Below are 15,635 nucleotides of genomic sequence, written 5' to 3' on the forward strand. Positions count from 1 at the left end.
TGTCTTTCATCGGAAAAATACGCTTCTTTCTACCTTTTCCATTCTTTACTAATCAGCAGTAGAACATAGGCAAGTTTCAGGAAAATATCAGTTCCCAACTAAAACGGGGAGAAAACCGGCTTTTTGTGAAAAGATACATTTCAAGCATAACTTTCACGCTTATGTGACCGCACCACAACATAAACAACACAAAAAAGGGTTGTTTTACATCAAAAGAACAATATATTTACAAATATAACGCCATAAACTATTTACAATTTGCACATTTGGAACTAAACTGTGTGTGCGCTCGTTAAAATTCCCCTACAATGCGTAACCTTCTTCACGCTACACTCCTCCACTACTACTGCTCTCTCACTTCCTCCTTCCTGTTGAGCGCATGAATACCTGCAGAAGATCCATGCCAAGCGCTTATCAAATGCACTTCTGCCCCCTTGTGGCCGTTTGTATGGCTTAAAACTGCATGAAATGTGACCTCTTTTATTGTGCACTTGCGTCATCGCCTCTTTTGCCTTTCGTGCAAAAAACGTAAAACAACTTATAAATACGTCTTTGGTATTGAATGAGTAAAATGTTGACTTATTAAACAAGTAAAGCATTTGGAGGCGTACCAACGTATTATCTATCTATTTTTAATTAATTTAATTTGAATTATTGTGCTGACAGCATGAAAGACATGATGGTAGACCAGCACAATGTCATCCCACAATACCTCCTAATCCTTCAGTTATTTGTGATATAATGACGTACAGTAATAGTGTGTAGAAGTAGCCCCTCGCTAAATTAAATTAAATTAAATTAAATTAAATTAAATTAAATTAAATTAAATTAAATTAAATTAAATTAAATTAAATTAAAAAGAAAATCAGTCATGATGTTATATCATTACTTATATTTTTGTAAAGATACTGAAGTAAAAATAAAAATTGTCCCACAAAAGCGCTACGACAGTAAAAAAAAAAAAAAAAAAAAAAGTCTGGTAATAATTTGGGGTTAAAACAAAGCATTTTCAGTTAAGCGTTGTTTTAGTGGGCGAGAAACCATACTAACTTAAAATTGAATCCCAAATAATACCTCACAATAAGGCATTACTGCACAGGATTCTAATGTAATAAAAATCATATGAAAAAAAGCAAATAAAATAATTCAAAATAAAATAAAACAAAATATGTATATATAAAAATGATTGTGAGAAAAGTTATTTGAGATTTAGATTTTAAAAAATACTTAAATAAAAAAAAAACTGATAACATCCCAGTACAAATGGAAATTACAAACATTTAAATTGCAATAGTATATTATAAAAAAAAATAAAAATGACAGTTAACAAAAACTTGGTAATGTACTTCAATAATTTTCTGTGGTTAAAACTAAAAGTTTTTTAAGTTAAAGTTTGTTTTAACAGGCAAAGAACCATATCTGGCAACTTAAGCTTGAGTCAAAAATAACAAGTCATTCACTTTATTAAACCAAGTCATTGTAATATAATGAAATATAATAAAAGAAAGTAAATAAAATAAAATAAAATAATTAGAAAGAAAATGTACAAACATGTACCAATACAAGTGTAAAACAAACTAACTATTTTAATGTTTTTCCATAATACATTTCATCTGAGCAAAGCATTTCATTGGAGGACAAGCAGCAGAGAAAATTGATGTATGGATGTATAGATGGATGGCGCAGCAATGCTACCTTTGCCCACCAAAGGGATCCAGAGGAGCCCAGAGCGCAGAGGGAGGCTGACGTCATTGCAGCACCCCGGCAGGCACCAATGAATGCTTGGACGCAAAGCATAATGTGAAAACGTTAAAATAGTTGTTTTTTCATTTTAAAATCGTATTGGTACTTGTTTGTATATTTCCTAGATATACCTTTTCAGTGCTAAGTTGATATGTGATGAGTTTAGCAATCTATGTAAGATAACACCGTGATTGAGATTGTTATATTGAGCAGCACAGCATTTAAACGATTAGTACTACCGGACCTCTGAAGTAAAGGAGATTAGAGTCACGAGGTTAGAATTTAGCCGCAATGCTGTAGAAGCCGCAGGGTTCAAAGTTTAAGTAAAAAGTAGTGGTTCATACGTACTGCTGTAAACCCACAATAAAACTGTGACCTTCACACACAAACAACAACAAAAAAAGAGTTTTTGCACATGTTTGCAATTCTGTAGACTTCAAATGCTCTCCATCCTATTTTGGACTCATCAAACTTCAACTCACACACCCAAGCAGACAAATTGTCTGCAACGTGGAACTACAAAGCAAAAAAAAAAACCCATCTCATGTGGAAATGAACAAATCAGCAAGTCATTGTTGACTGTGAGTGAGGCCGACTGATGCCTCATTTCAAACGGCGGCGGCTGACAGCAGCACCTCGCCAGCACGGCTGCCAAAGCCTTGATTGGTTGTGACTAATGCACGACTAAGATGGATGTGCACGGAGATGTTCCAGTTTTGACCAAACTGAAAGCAACAGTCATGCTGTGGCGGACTCGGAGTGTTATTTCTTACGCTGTTTCAATAAACGCCACATAACGCTTACAGTGGATGCATTGTGATGTGAAAAAAAACATGCAATTAATCTGCAAGTGTAATTGGTGTTCATGTGTAGTTTGGCACCACATTGGATAAACATGTTTTTTCCCCTAACTTTTGCCACCTGTAAATGTGCGTGTGTGCGTGTGTGTGTGTGTGTGTGTGTGTGGGTTATGTTATTAGCTGCTTGGTTAAAAGGAGCCGCGTGGCACAGGGGGGAGCCTTATTAATTGTTGTTTTCATGTCACCACCGCTGCGTGCACCGGCTGATTTAATCAGTTCAATTCGCTGCCAAGGGAGCGCAGCCACTGAGTCCCATCCAGCATTAACTACAGCGCATGCAGATTGAACCACATTTCCCCCACTGGTGCTTTCATTAGTTTCTGTAGGCTTTCTTACTCAACAAAGTTCAAGCACTGCGGTAAAACTACTTAAGAAAAAGAAGAGAAGGCAATTTGCTGTGAGCACAACCAATGAGTCGTATTGTCTTGTGACCCAAATCTTATAGAAATGAATGAAAAGGCTAACAAGCTACTTTATTGATGGCAATGAATATATTGTCTGGGACTGGGATTTCACCATAAAGTCGTTTGTCAGTTTGGGAAATGTATGACTCGAAGGTTGCACAAAAAACTCAGACGTCAAAGTTCGCCCCTGTCGATGGAAAAGTAGACATACACGACGACAACAAACGACGTCAAAGCAGTGGCGGGAGCCACCACAGCAGGACAGCTGTCAGTGCCCAGGCTGCTCAGTACAATATGGCTAAAAAGCACAGGTGTGGTTAACATTTTGTAGAACATAGCCCGCACAAGTAATAAAGTCAACAGTTTGACTCTGGAACCGATTAATTTAATTGCCTGTGAGGAAAAAACAAAACAAATGAAAAATAAAAAACAATGGGACGTGTCTGACCCTAGAGGTCACAATTATCACACTGTTACGCATCTCCGATAGGTTCCAATTATTAAAAGAAGCTACCATTTTACAGTATATAATGATAAATAACAATAAAACATATTGTTGCTAATAATATTACTAATAAAACCATTATTATTATTATTATGATTATTATTATTATTATTGTTGCTGTTGTTGTTGTTGTTGTGTTGTTGTTGTTGTTAAATATTATTATTATTATTATCCATCCACTTTCTATGCCGCTTATCCTCATTAGGGTCGTGGGGGTATGCTGGAGCCTATCCCAGCTGACTTCGGCGAGAGGCGCGGTACACCCTGGACTGGTCGCCAGCCAATCGCAGGTTACATAAAGACAAACAACCTATAATAATAATAATAATAATATAATAATGTAATTAATAGTCAATGTAAAGTAATTATAATGTTTCTAATGGCAAAGGTTGACATACTTGATACTTGAATGGTGCATGTGTACCTACTGAAGTGTCCAGTTAGTAGAGAAAGACAGCATTGTAATGTAGTAGTAGTAGTAGTAGTTTTCACTGCATATGCTGCGTACTTTGTACATACTTTCATGCGGTTACTTTATGACAGCAATGCTTGAGGTTACTGCTGCGCCGTTAACGAGGTGAGGTGATGAATCATCTCCTTGTTAGGATAATTATCATCTGCCTGACTGTCACCGCTAATCCTTTACGCCTAACGACGACCACTTTGCATGTGTAACCCCCCCCTGCATCGCGCGTGTGTGTTGGTGTGTTAAAGCACAAAAGTACACAAATATTCATCGGCGTGACGATGATGATAAAGTAGACAAGGACGGTGGAGGAGAGACACTGACCCGGCAAGCAGCCAATCGATGGACAGATACTAATGCAGACATAGTGATTGATAAAGCACTGCTGACACCACGGCCAAGAAAACCCTCCACCGTTATTGGCTGACACGTCAGTCACTGGTGCCAATGCTGTGCCCTGCCGTCACATGTCATACATCCTCAGGCAAGGTGGGGGGAAAATGTTGGCAGACAGTCTTGACTTTTTTCTTATGCTTGCTGTCCAAAGGGATCATAAATGACATTTTTTGGGGGGAAGGCGTCATCCTGCTCTTTCTTGTTGCCCTCAGTCTCCTCTTGGATAAAATGTGTATTCCTACAGAAACCCTCTTACTTCAATTAACGCATCAATTCAATCAACCACAGAGGCCCCTGCGGCTGCTAAAGCAAAGAGGTAAAACAATTTATTAATAAAATAATGGCTGCGGCTGTAGGCAACCTCCGTATGTCACCTTTTTATCAACTCCACAAGATGGCAGCAGCTACATTTGAAGTAGCGGCCCAAACCAGGGTCTGCAGAATGAGAGTAGAGAGCGCTAGCTAGCCATTGAGCCAAAAGCCCGGACCGTCAACTCGGTGTCCAGCGCCACTCTTAAGGTGCCAGGGAGTTAGGATTACCAACGTACCTTCACACAGCTGGCATCCGTTACCTCTGCATGCGCTTCAATTGACGATTGCGCTACTCAGCTGTTGGAGTGTTACGCTTGCCGTACTTTTATCTTCAATCAACTTAATGCTGACCGGGCCGTTTGCTTATATTTTTTCTTTTAAAAAGTTTGACATGCACAATATTTACGATTTGACCAAGTGTATCTGTTGATTCATCCTAATGAAATATGATGACATCATTACTAGCACATCACTACTACCAGGAGAACCACAGTATAGAGGGGGAGGAGCCACTTGGCATGGCCCAGCAAGGTGCACTGTACTCGGGCACACGCTCCGAGCAGCCGGTATGACGCCACGGAAGTCTCTGGCAAACCTTTTGCACTTTTCAAACGCTGCAGCGCCGTTTCAGGTGGCTGATAAGGTTTTCTGGGTGCTCAATGTTTTTTTCCCCCCTCATCGCAGAGCATTTGGTGCAACGTCCTTCCTCTTAAAGTGAATATTTGTTTAGTGAGCTCAGGAGAGGTTACGACAGGCCGATAGCGTCACAGGCAGGAGAAAAAAAGGAGCGCTTTGCTTTGCTCATCCACACTGTACAGGTGTCGTAATCTGGCCTCATTGGAGCGTTTTTAAAAAAATGATTTTAAATAAAATATTTTAGCTATTTTTTTATGTTTAATTGGATTTATCGGTATTATGTCATAATTAATTAATTCATAATTATCGGTCCGCTAATTATTGTGCACCCCTAAAAAAATAAGAAATACATACATTTACAAAATAAAAGCACAAATTAGTTGATATTTTTGGGTGGTTGGAACGAACTGATTTGATTCACATTACTACTTATGGGAAAAGTCGCTTTGGTTTCAGTACTTTTCAGTTTTTGTCAGACCTTTTGGAACAAATCAACTCAAATGAACAAATTATCTCATTTAATCCCAGCCATTTTTCAACAGACAACCTCTTCAGTCAGACGATTGTGACTGATCTCTGAAGGCACACAGAATATTGTGTTCTATGGTTATATGAACATATACCTACCAAAAGAAACATTAGACTCCCGTCTTTCATCAGAAAGAAAAAGTTTGTTTCTACCTTTTTCTATTCTATAGTAATTAGCAGTAGAACATAGGAAAGTTTCAGGAAAATATCAGTTCCCAACTAAAAAAACGAGAGAAAACCAACTTTTGTGAAACGATACATTTCAAGCATAACTTTCTCTTTGACACAAATGTTTTGCTTTTGTGACAGCTCAAATATCTAAACAACTATACCAACATAAACAACACAAAAAAGGTTTATTTACATCAAAATAACAATGTATTTACAAATATCACACCATGGACTATTTACAATTTTCACATTTGAAACTGAACTGTGTGTGCATGTGTGTACACGTGAGTGCGCACGCGTGCATGTGCATGCATTAAAACTTCCCTACTATATGTAACCTTCTGCACGCTACACTCCTCCAGGTTCTTTCACTTCCTCCTTGCTGTCATGGATGTGTTTTCCATTCACATTCGCATGCCAAGTCCTTGTCAAATGCACGTCTGCCACCCTGTGGCCTTTTATGGCTTAAAGGTGGCCACCATTAGTGTGCGATTGCATCATCACCTCTTTTTGCCTCTCCTGCAGAAAAACGTAAGAGACGTACATGTACAAATTCGTCTTTGGCATTGAATGAGTTCATAAGGAAAACCGAGGTGCCCCTGTCCTAAAACAGGCATGGCAACATTATAGACCGTAGCTTCAGACTGCCAGTAAACAGTGAGGTCCTGTTCGAGGGCAACAGATACGCATGTGATGAATTGACCAATAGTGGTGTCACCCTGGCCTTCATACGTGCATAATGGACTTTTCACAGCAGCACTTCAAACCGCCTGCCGGGATATGCTGGCGTAATGAATGCGAGGCGGCTGCGGACCTGGCCAACTCCGAATGCGCCGCCTTTAATAAACTTAATAAAGACTTGAATGCGGAATAGTCAAGAAATATTGTGATGGGTTTTTAAACTCTACTAGGAGCTTGATTTCATTACTCAGAGAAAGTCTTTGCAAAATGAGCTTGATAAAACGTCCTCAAGGAAACAACTTCATGCCCTGATATATTTCTACTTACATTAGAAGCACACCGGGGGGGTTCATGTAGTACGTGACATAATGAGGCCAGCGGGAGTGGATGCTGCGTTGGAATTTTCAGGACAAAAATGGCTTAAATATCACAAATTTTGGACATCTGACTGTTATAATACGCGGCGTCAGTGCACCTCATCGGACCTCATTCCAGCCAACATCGAAGAATTAACTTACTTATTTTATTTTGGTAGCTTTTCCACTTCCAGGTTTAAGCCCCAATTGGCTGGGCGGGACTCACAGAGCATCTTTTTGGGAGCAAAGGGCTTGGTTTTGGATATTCTGGTAATGGTGCCGTGTATTTGCTTCTCATTTGTTTGTTCTGTTTGACAAGACGGGCTGGAAATGCAGACTGCTACATTAGCCACCTAGCTAGCCGTTGACTCGTTAGGTGACATATGTTGGTATGTTTGGGCACCAAATAGAAGTTGCCAGTCTTAACAGTCATTCTGTTGTTTGCGGTTGAGGAATGAGACCAACACTGTGTTCCTTTCAAGTTGTTGACCCCGACGTGATCATGCCCCAGGCCTCCAGCGGAGCCTTTCCAGATCAGTGTTGAGTGTCTTTCCCCCTCTTGTTACCTTCGGGTTTCACCCTCTCTGCCTGCAGAAGGACTACACAGCTGTCGTGAAACCGTTTCCCTGAGATTTCCTTCTGGGTGATTGGGGGGGAGAGAGAATTCTATGGCAGAAAACCAGCAAACAACCTTTTTTTTTTTTTTTTTTACCAAATATTGCCTTGTGGACACAAATTTGACATGAACTAGAAGACAGAACCACACAAAGGTGTGTAAAAAAACAATTGAACCAATTCCCAATTGAAATAAGGCACAATATCACAAAAAAGCATCTCTGGGCTGTATTTCAGGCAAAAAGGCCCACAACAAAGACATAAATAAACACCAAAAATCTGCATGAACATTTTTCAGATGAACCCATTAATTCAAGTGACATCTGTAAAGCGAAAGCATCTACAACCTCCCCAAACGCGTCCCACCTCCACACAGATCCCGTCAAGGTCTCTTCCCTCCAGCGTCGTCTTTTTTTACGCGTCTCCGTACAGGCTGACAGTGTATTAAACACGGCATTATCAGACCCCCCCCCTTCCTTTTTTCTCACCCTGTGGAGACTTCTCAGCGTGGAGGTCCTCCTACCGCATTGGCAGGCCTCAGGTGGCAGTCATTTCAAGATCACACATCCAGGACGTCACCCCGCTCCCCTGCTGAATGCGTGTCACTTCACACATGGGAAGGAGATGACACGTCTTTCTAACTGGAGGCAGCTGCAAATGACTTTTAATGCCAATGCAGCTCATCAAGAGGAGAACACAAGGTGCCGCCGGACATTCTCTTCATGTGGGCTCGCTCTTCTTAATCTACTCGGAATATTTGCGCCACGCTCGCACCCAAAAGCTGCCAATTGGAAGTGGCGTGGCTGATTGAACTTTTACGCCAGGTTACATCATTTTGCAAAACAAAATACGCCTCCTGCAGGGACAATTCAAACTGGAGAAGAAGCTGAGGAATCTGGATGGGATGGAGCACTGTGGGGGCATGCGAAGCCCAGACATGCCTCTCCCAAGGCGTTCCCAGGCCAGTTGAGAGACATAGTCTCTCCAACGTGTCCTGGGTCATCCCCGAGGTCTCCTACCATGCAGTGAACACCTCCCCAGGGAGGCATCCTGACCAGATGCCCGAGCCACCTCATCTGGCTCCTCTCAATGCGGAGGAGCAGCGCTTCCACTCCGAGTTTCTCCCGGATGACAGTGCTTCTCACCTTCTCTCTAAGGGAGAGCCCAGCCACCTTACGGAGGAAACTCATTTCTGCCGCTTGCCCCCGCCATCTGGTCCTTTCAGTCAATACCCACAGGTGAGGGTAGGAACGTAGATCCACCGCTGAAGTGAGAGTGAAGTCTCTGCATAGATCTTACCAGGAAGGCTGAGTAGTGTCATGATAGTTGGAACACACCCTCCTGTTCCTTCTTAAAAAGGGGGCCCTGCCAATCCGGAGGCACCGCCCCCAATGTCCATGCGATGCTACAGAGTCAACCAAGACCGTCCCACAACATCCAGCGCCTTTTCTAGGAAAATTGCACTTTTTAAAAATGTTGCCCATCATCCACAATCCTTGTGTGAGACATGAACACACGTCTTTCTCTTTTCTGTGGGTTCTAAAGATATAAAAACAGGTAAACAGAGGCAAGTAATTAATGCACGTAGTTATATGTTATATGTTTTTATGTAGTAGTAGTAGTAGTACTTTATTAATCCCACAGCAGGAAAATTCATCTGTTACAGCAGCAAGCAAGATACACAAGTATGTACACAAGTCAAGAATGCATAGTCATAGACAATGCATGCAATGCATAGACATAGTCCCAACGTTTTTTTGCGGGAGAGGCAAAAAGAGGTGATGATGCAACTCACCGCTAATGGATTTACACCTCAGAGCAATTTTAAGCCAAGAAAAACGACCACATGGTGGCAGAAGTGCATTTTATGAGAGCTCGCCAGAGATCACGTGGACAGACAAAAAAACACTCATGACGGGAAGGAGGAAGTGAGAGAGCGTGGAGGAGTGCAGCGTGCAGAAGGTTACACGTTATAAGGAAATTTTAACAAATGTACACGCGGGCGCACGTGTGCACACACATACTTCAGTTCCAAATGTGAAAATTGTAAATAGTCCATGGTGTTATATTTGTAAATTGTTATTTTGATGTAAAACAACACTTTTTTGTGTTGTTTATGTTGGTATAGTTGTTTAGATATTTGAGCTGTCACAAAAGCAAAAAGCCTCAAAGTGAAAGTTGTGCTTGAAATGTATCTTTTTTTCCCTCCCTGTTTTAGTTGTGAACTGATATTTTCCTGAAACTTACCTATGTTCTACTGCTGAGTACTAAAGAACAGAAAAAGGTAGAAACAAACTTCTTTTTCTGATGAAAGACGGGATTCTAATGTTTCTTTTGGTAGGTTCCATGTTTATATAACCATACAACACAATATTCTGTGTGCCTTGAAAGATCAGTCATGCCTGCCACCAGGAGCTTTTTGACCACCTCGGCAAGCTTAGCCCCGGAGATGTGAGAGCCAGCATCCCACCCCCAGGCACTGCTTTTTCTTTATATTTCCAGTCATTAAACTCACTAAAATCAATCCAATTGTTATGGTTTCGGCATCTAAAGGCTTTAACGTACTCGTTAAACAAAAATTATGTGAGCGTGCAAAAATGGACATATTTTAGGCCCCCTGGACGAAAAACCTCCAATTCTGCTCAGTAGCTCCTTTTCAGACATGAGAGATGAACACGTGACGATCGCTGATGCAACGTACAAGCAAGTAAGACAAATAAAAGCACGAGCATCAAGGCGCGTAAAGGCTCGCCCTGCTGAGCGCGTGAGGCTAACATTCACCCTGAATGTCGTTAGCGCTGACGGAGGAGCCGAGGCGCAGTGAATCAGACGGGACGCCGTCAATCTACGCACTCTTGCCGCGAGGAGAGCCAGGGTCACAACAAATCAAAGCGCAGCTCACTGAGGTCAGCATCACCTGGCCTCGCCTTCCTCCCAGAACCCCCACCCCCGTCTTAATAAAGCCCCCCCAGGATCAAGCTTGGCCCTGGGATAAAAACTTGACAGACATTCTTGTCAGGTTCAACCTCATAAGCCTTGCTTGACCCTGCTCCGACCCCCTCATGATGAGGCTGCGGGGGCGGGCGCTTGCTCAGATCTCTTTGAACTTAACATTTCCCAGTGACATCACTGGTCATTGGAGTGTTAATGAGCAGTCATGTTCATGGAAAAATGTGTATTTTTAAAGAGCCCAGTAATGTCACCAGAAAACTATTGTAACCTACATTTAATTCACATGATTGGAACAATACATTTGCATTTAAAAGTTATGCTTGTGTTTAAAAAGTATACTTTTGCAAGAATATCTTTGCATTTGGAATCTTACAAGCAAAAATGTAATATTTTTAATAAGGTCATGATCTTTTGTGAAAAGAATACTAATCATCAAAAACAGTTGTATTCTTGTGACAAAAAAGTATTACCTTCATGATGGTCAAGTTTGAAGAATGAAGGGAATAATGTCAGAATGTCACACCAAAAAAGTCTTAATTTTAGAAACAATGAAGTTGGAATATTATGCACTTGTCATTTTAGAAGAAAAGGGATTTCCTAGCCTAAAGTTGTAGTATCACAAACAACAGCTGTCATTTTGCAAGAAAAAAATAATATGATAGTAAAGCTGGCATATTTGGACAAAATAAAGGTTCTAATAGTACGCAAAACAGGGTTAAAATTGCAAAAAAAAAACAAAAAACAAAAGGGTCTAATTTTATGAGAACAACCTTGTGGTTTTATAAAAGTCAAAATATTACCAAAAAAGTTAATTCGATCAAATCAAAATTGTAATATTATGCAATAGTAATTTTATGAGAAAACAGGACATCATTTTCTGAGCCTAACGTTGTGGCATTACAAACAACAGCTGTAACTGTCACGTCTAGGCATTGTGGTGCTGTGGCACGACCCCAGGATGCGGAGAGAAGGACCCAAGTGCAGGTAAAAGGTTTATTTTTAACAACAACAACAATACTAATAATAATAACAAATAACAGTAATAATAATAACTGGGGATCCAACAAATAGCAGCACATTGACAATGCTCCGACCACCCAAGGGACCACGCAAATGAACTAAATAGGACAACTAAAATGAGCAACAGGTGCGAGGAGTTAAGAAGACAGGACACAGCAAAACGGAAATGCTACAAAATAAAGGTGTGAAACAGGAACGAGGGCATAAAAACGGAAAATAAACAAACTGTCACGCCGGCACCACACAGGGTGTGAGAGTAATTTTACCCCCCAAAAAAGAAAGTAAAGATGTGACATGACAATAAAGCCAGAATATTTGACAAAATACAAGGTTGTAATATTACAGAAAAAGGCGGGGAAGATGCAAGAAAAAAAAGTCATAGTTTTCTGAAAGTCAATGAAATTACACACAGAAATGTGAAATTTAACAGAGAAAAACAATGCTTTGTGACAAAAATGTATCTATTAAAAAATACATAGAATAAATATAAATATAATAAATAAATAAATTGAATAGAATAAAGTCCTGATAATAAGAAAGAATAAAGGAATTTTATAAGAATTGCTAATGAAGAAAACAGCGCCCCGCCCCATTTCACATTTTACGAAAAAAATCGTAAAGTTACACCACAAAATTCTGATTTAAAAAAAAATAAAGTACAAAAAAATAATAATAGAAGAAAGAATAAAGTCATTCGATGAGAATCGCTCATGAAGAGATCAGAGGTCAGAGTGACGACCCCGCCCCCTTCTTCCTATCTGCTGCCTTGCGCTGACAGTTTAGTTTTGTGCATGGTGGGTGAACGACGAGTCGTCCACAAGACAAGCGGATCACTTCGTCGATGGACATCAGTGCGGCACAAACAAGCGCACGGGAGCACTCGTGCGCGCTGCAAAGACTTATAAGAGTGTAAAATGAGCGCTCCGCCATTGTAACAAGCACACTCAAGATGAATTAAAGAGGAAGAAAACAGGAAAGCACCTCATGCTCTGGTCTAACAAGCAGCCAGTAATAGAAAGCGCTATCTGTGCGGAAGGATAGCTCAGTGCGTCATTACGGTTTTCAGCGCCTGTCAAGCATTTCCCTCTGAGGGGGGGTGCAGGGGGAGCGTCTGAGTGAGTTCAACTGTCAACTGCCAGCCATTTGTATGCCTCAGCATCCACCTAATAGCAAATAATCACTAGCCGCGCTCGCCGTTCCTGCCAAATGATCGATGCTGTCTTCACGTCTGATGGATGACCCTGCCACACTCGTGTCCACGCACGCTTTAAAAACCACCACCGTCAAATGTCTGTCAGGCTCATGACAAGGCCCACGCCCAAGAGGGAGACACCGGGGGACGCCGGCGCCATTGCACCGAGAATCTCAGGGACAAAGTTGTGGAAAAGACAACACATCGCCGTTCCACTCTTCCGATTCCACGCCTTCACTCTGTCACATATGTGAATATGGCCTGATATTAGTAAAAAAAAGGCATATTTAAGCAAATGTGATGGGTTTTTTTTACATTTTCAAGCAAGAATAGCTAAATGAAGTCAAATAGAAATATAAGGCATTCACAAGACGCATTCAAAGACGTGATGACATGTAGTATTCTACACTGGTCACACATTATCTGTCTTATTTTGTCTTATTACGCATATGTAACATATTGCAAAATGTCAATTTATTTTCAAATTCTGATATTTGAGAAAAGGATTGTAATTTTATTAGGACACATTTTGAATACTACAAACAAACAAAAAAAGTATAATAGAAAAATTAAGTCGGGCTACCTGACTAAAAAAAATTTAAACTCTACGAGAAAAAGGTTGTCATCATACAAAGTAGAAAAAAAGTTGTATTAAATATAACTAAATATTACCCTGATTTAAATAATCAGGGTAATATTTGACAAAAGGGATGCAATTTCACCTGGATGATGTGGAATACCACCAAAAAAACACAAAATGAAGTCAGACTAGAAGGAGAAAGGATTGCAAGTATACAAAAAAAATGTTGTCATCTTCCCAAATTAAAGTCGAAATACTTTATTAAATATTACTAAATATTACCATGATATATATATATATATTTTTTAAATCATGGTAATATTTCAAATAAAAGCTGTACCTTCGCAGAAATAAAATTGTTATATGTCATCTTATAAGAATGAAATGGTCATATTTGAGGAAATGTTGCCATTTTACAAGTGGAAGTATAACCTTACATGTATAAAATCACAATAAACTTTAAAAATAAAGACTTAATAAAAATAAAAAGTAGTTGTACGATATTACAGGAAATTATAATTAATCCCGAACGCCCAATCCCAACACCGTATTTATACGTCTTTTACGGGGCGGGGCAAAAAGAGACGCAACTCTCCACTAATGCATTTCACTTTCAGAGCCATTTTGAGCCATAAAAACGGCCACAAGGTGGCAGAAGTGCATCTGATAAGAGCTCAATGGAAGAATCACAGGAAAGAGGAAGCGAGAGAGCGTGGAGGAGTGTAAGCATGCAGAAGGTTGCGCATTGTAGGAAATCTGCAATCCACAAACACATGCACACGCACGCACACGCGTGCGCACACATTGTTCAGTCCAAATGTGAAAATTGTAAATAGTTCATGGTGTCACATTTGTCAATAAATTGTTATTTTGATGCATAACAACCCTTTTTTGTGTTGCTTATGTTGTGGTGTAGTTGTTTAGATAAGTGAGCTGTCACAAAAGCAACAAATATTTCTGTCAAAGTGAAAGTGATACTTGAAATGTATCTGTTTTTCCTCCCTGTCTTAGTTGGGAACTGATATTTTCCTGAAACTTCCCTATGTTCTACTGCTGATTGCTAAAGAACGCAAAAAGGTGGAAACAAACTTTTTTTTCTCATGAAAGACGGGAGTCTAATGTGTCTTTTGGTAGGTTCCATGTTTGTATAACCATACAACACAATCTTCTGTGTGCCTTGGTCGAAATGGTCAAAATGGTTACAATTGAAGGGGTTGTCTCTTGAAAAATGGCTGGCATTGAACGAGTTAAAGCGGCGTTTTACAACTTGTTGCTTTTTCGGGTTTCTTCTTCACACCAGCAGCGTGTTATGCTGGCGTGTTAAGCTGCGACGTGATTGGTGGACAGCATGAGAGGCGGTAAGCCCACCACCCACCTGATCTGCACCCCCTCAAGTCCCCCCCCAAAAAACACACAAACATCTCCCCGTGACCCCCACGGTGTTCACATTAAAATGCGTAACAACACAATCTTTGATCTCCCGCTCATGACACGAACCCTCTCAAGCCGCAACGTTTCTCCAGCAAAGGTAATTACTGCTAATTAAAAAGTTTCTGCTGCTGGAACGTGCCCCCGACTGTCAGAACGTCGACACCCTTCCCGATCCCGACAACACAGCGTCGGGCCCAGTGATGGGCCGGCCCGGTGGTTCCTGCGCTCTGCAGGATGCAAAAGGATGAACAAACAGAAATCCATAAATAGAAGAGGTGGAGCCCATAATTGGGATGTTGGAGCTCGAGAGGGGGGCTTTTAAAGACGCGGTAATTAACATGATAAGGTATGTAGCTGACTGGAGATATCATTTTGGAGGAAGGTATGATTTGCATCATGATAACAAACTATTGCAGCGTAATGACGTAACACTTTGTTTGTCATCACGTCCATGCAAAGACTTCACGTGATCATTTATTCAACACGCTCGCCTTATTGTTGCACTGGCAGCCTCTTAGTCAAATAAAACATTTAAAATAACGCTTCCGAAACATCACTGCATCATCTCAGCCTGGAAGAGCGAGGAAGCAGTAACGCCATCATTACGCACGCATCACCACCAAGTCACACGTGAAAAAAAAAGTTGCATAAAATCCTAGCGTGTGAAAAATAATCAGATCTGGAAGACAAAAGCGTCAAAAAATCTGTTGCTTGGCTTCTAAGTTGTTGTTTTAGGAAGTTACTGAACAACTGATAACACTAAAGTAGTGGTGTCCAAAGTGCTCCC

General features: G+C 40.5%; 1 protein-coding gene across 3 annotated transcripts in view; it reads right to left on the bottom strand.

Annotated features, from left to right (window-relative positions):
- Positions 1-15,635, bottom strand: part of lrmda (leucine rich melanocyte differentiation associated) — a 331,833-nt gene that overhangs the window by 127,481 nt on the left and 188,717 nt on the right. The window lies entirely within an intron of this gene.

The sequence above is a fragment of the Dunckerocampus dactyliophorus genome, chromosome 14 (assembly GCF_027744805.1).
Source record: "Dunckerocampus dactyliophorus isolate RoL2022-P2 chromosome 14, RoL_Ddac_1.1, whole genome shotgun sequence".
NCBI classification, from domain to species: domain Eukaryota; kingdom Metazoa; phylum Chordata; class Actinopteri; order Syngnathiformes; family Syngnathidae; genus Dunckerocampus; species Dunckerocampus dactyliophorus.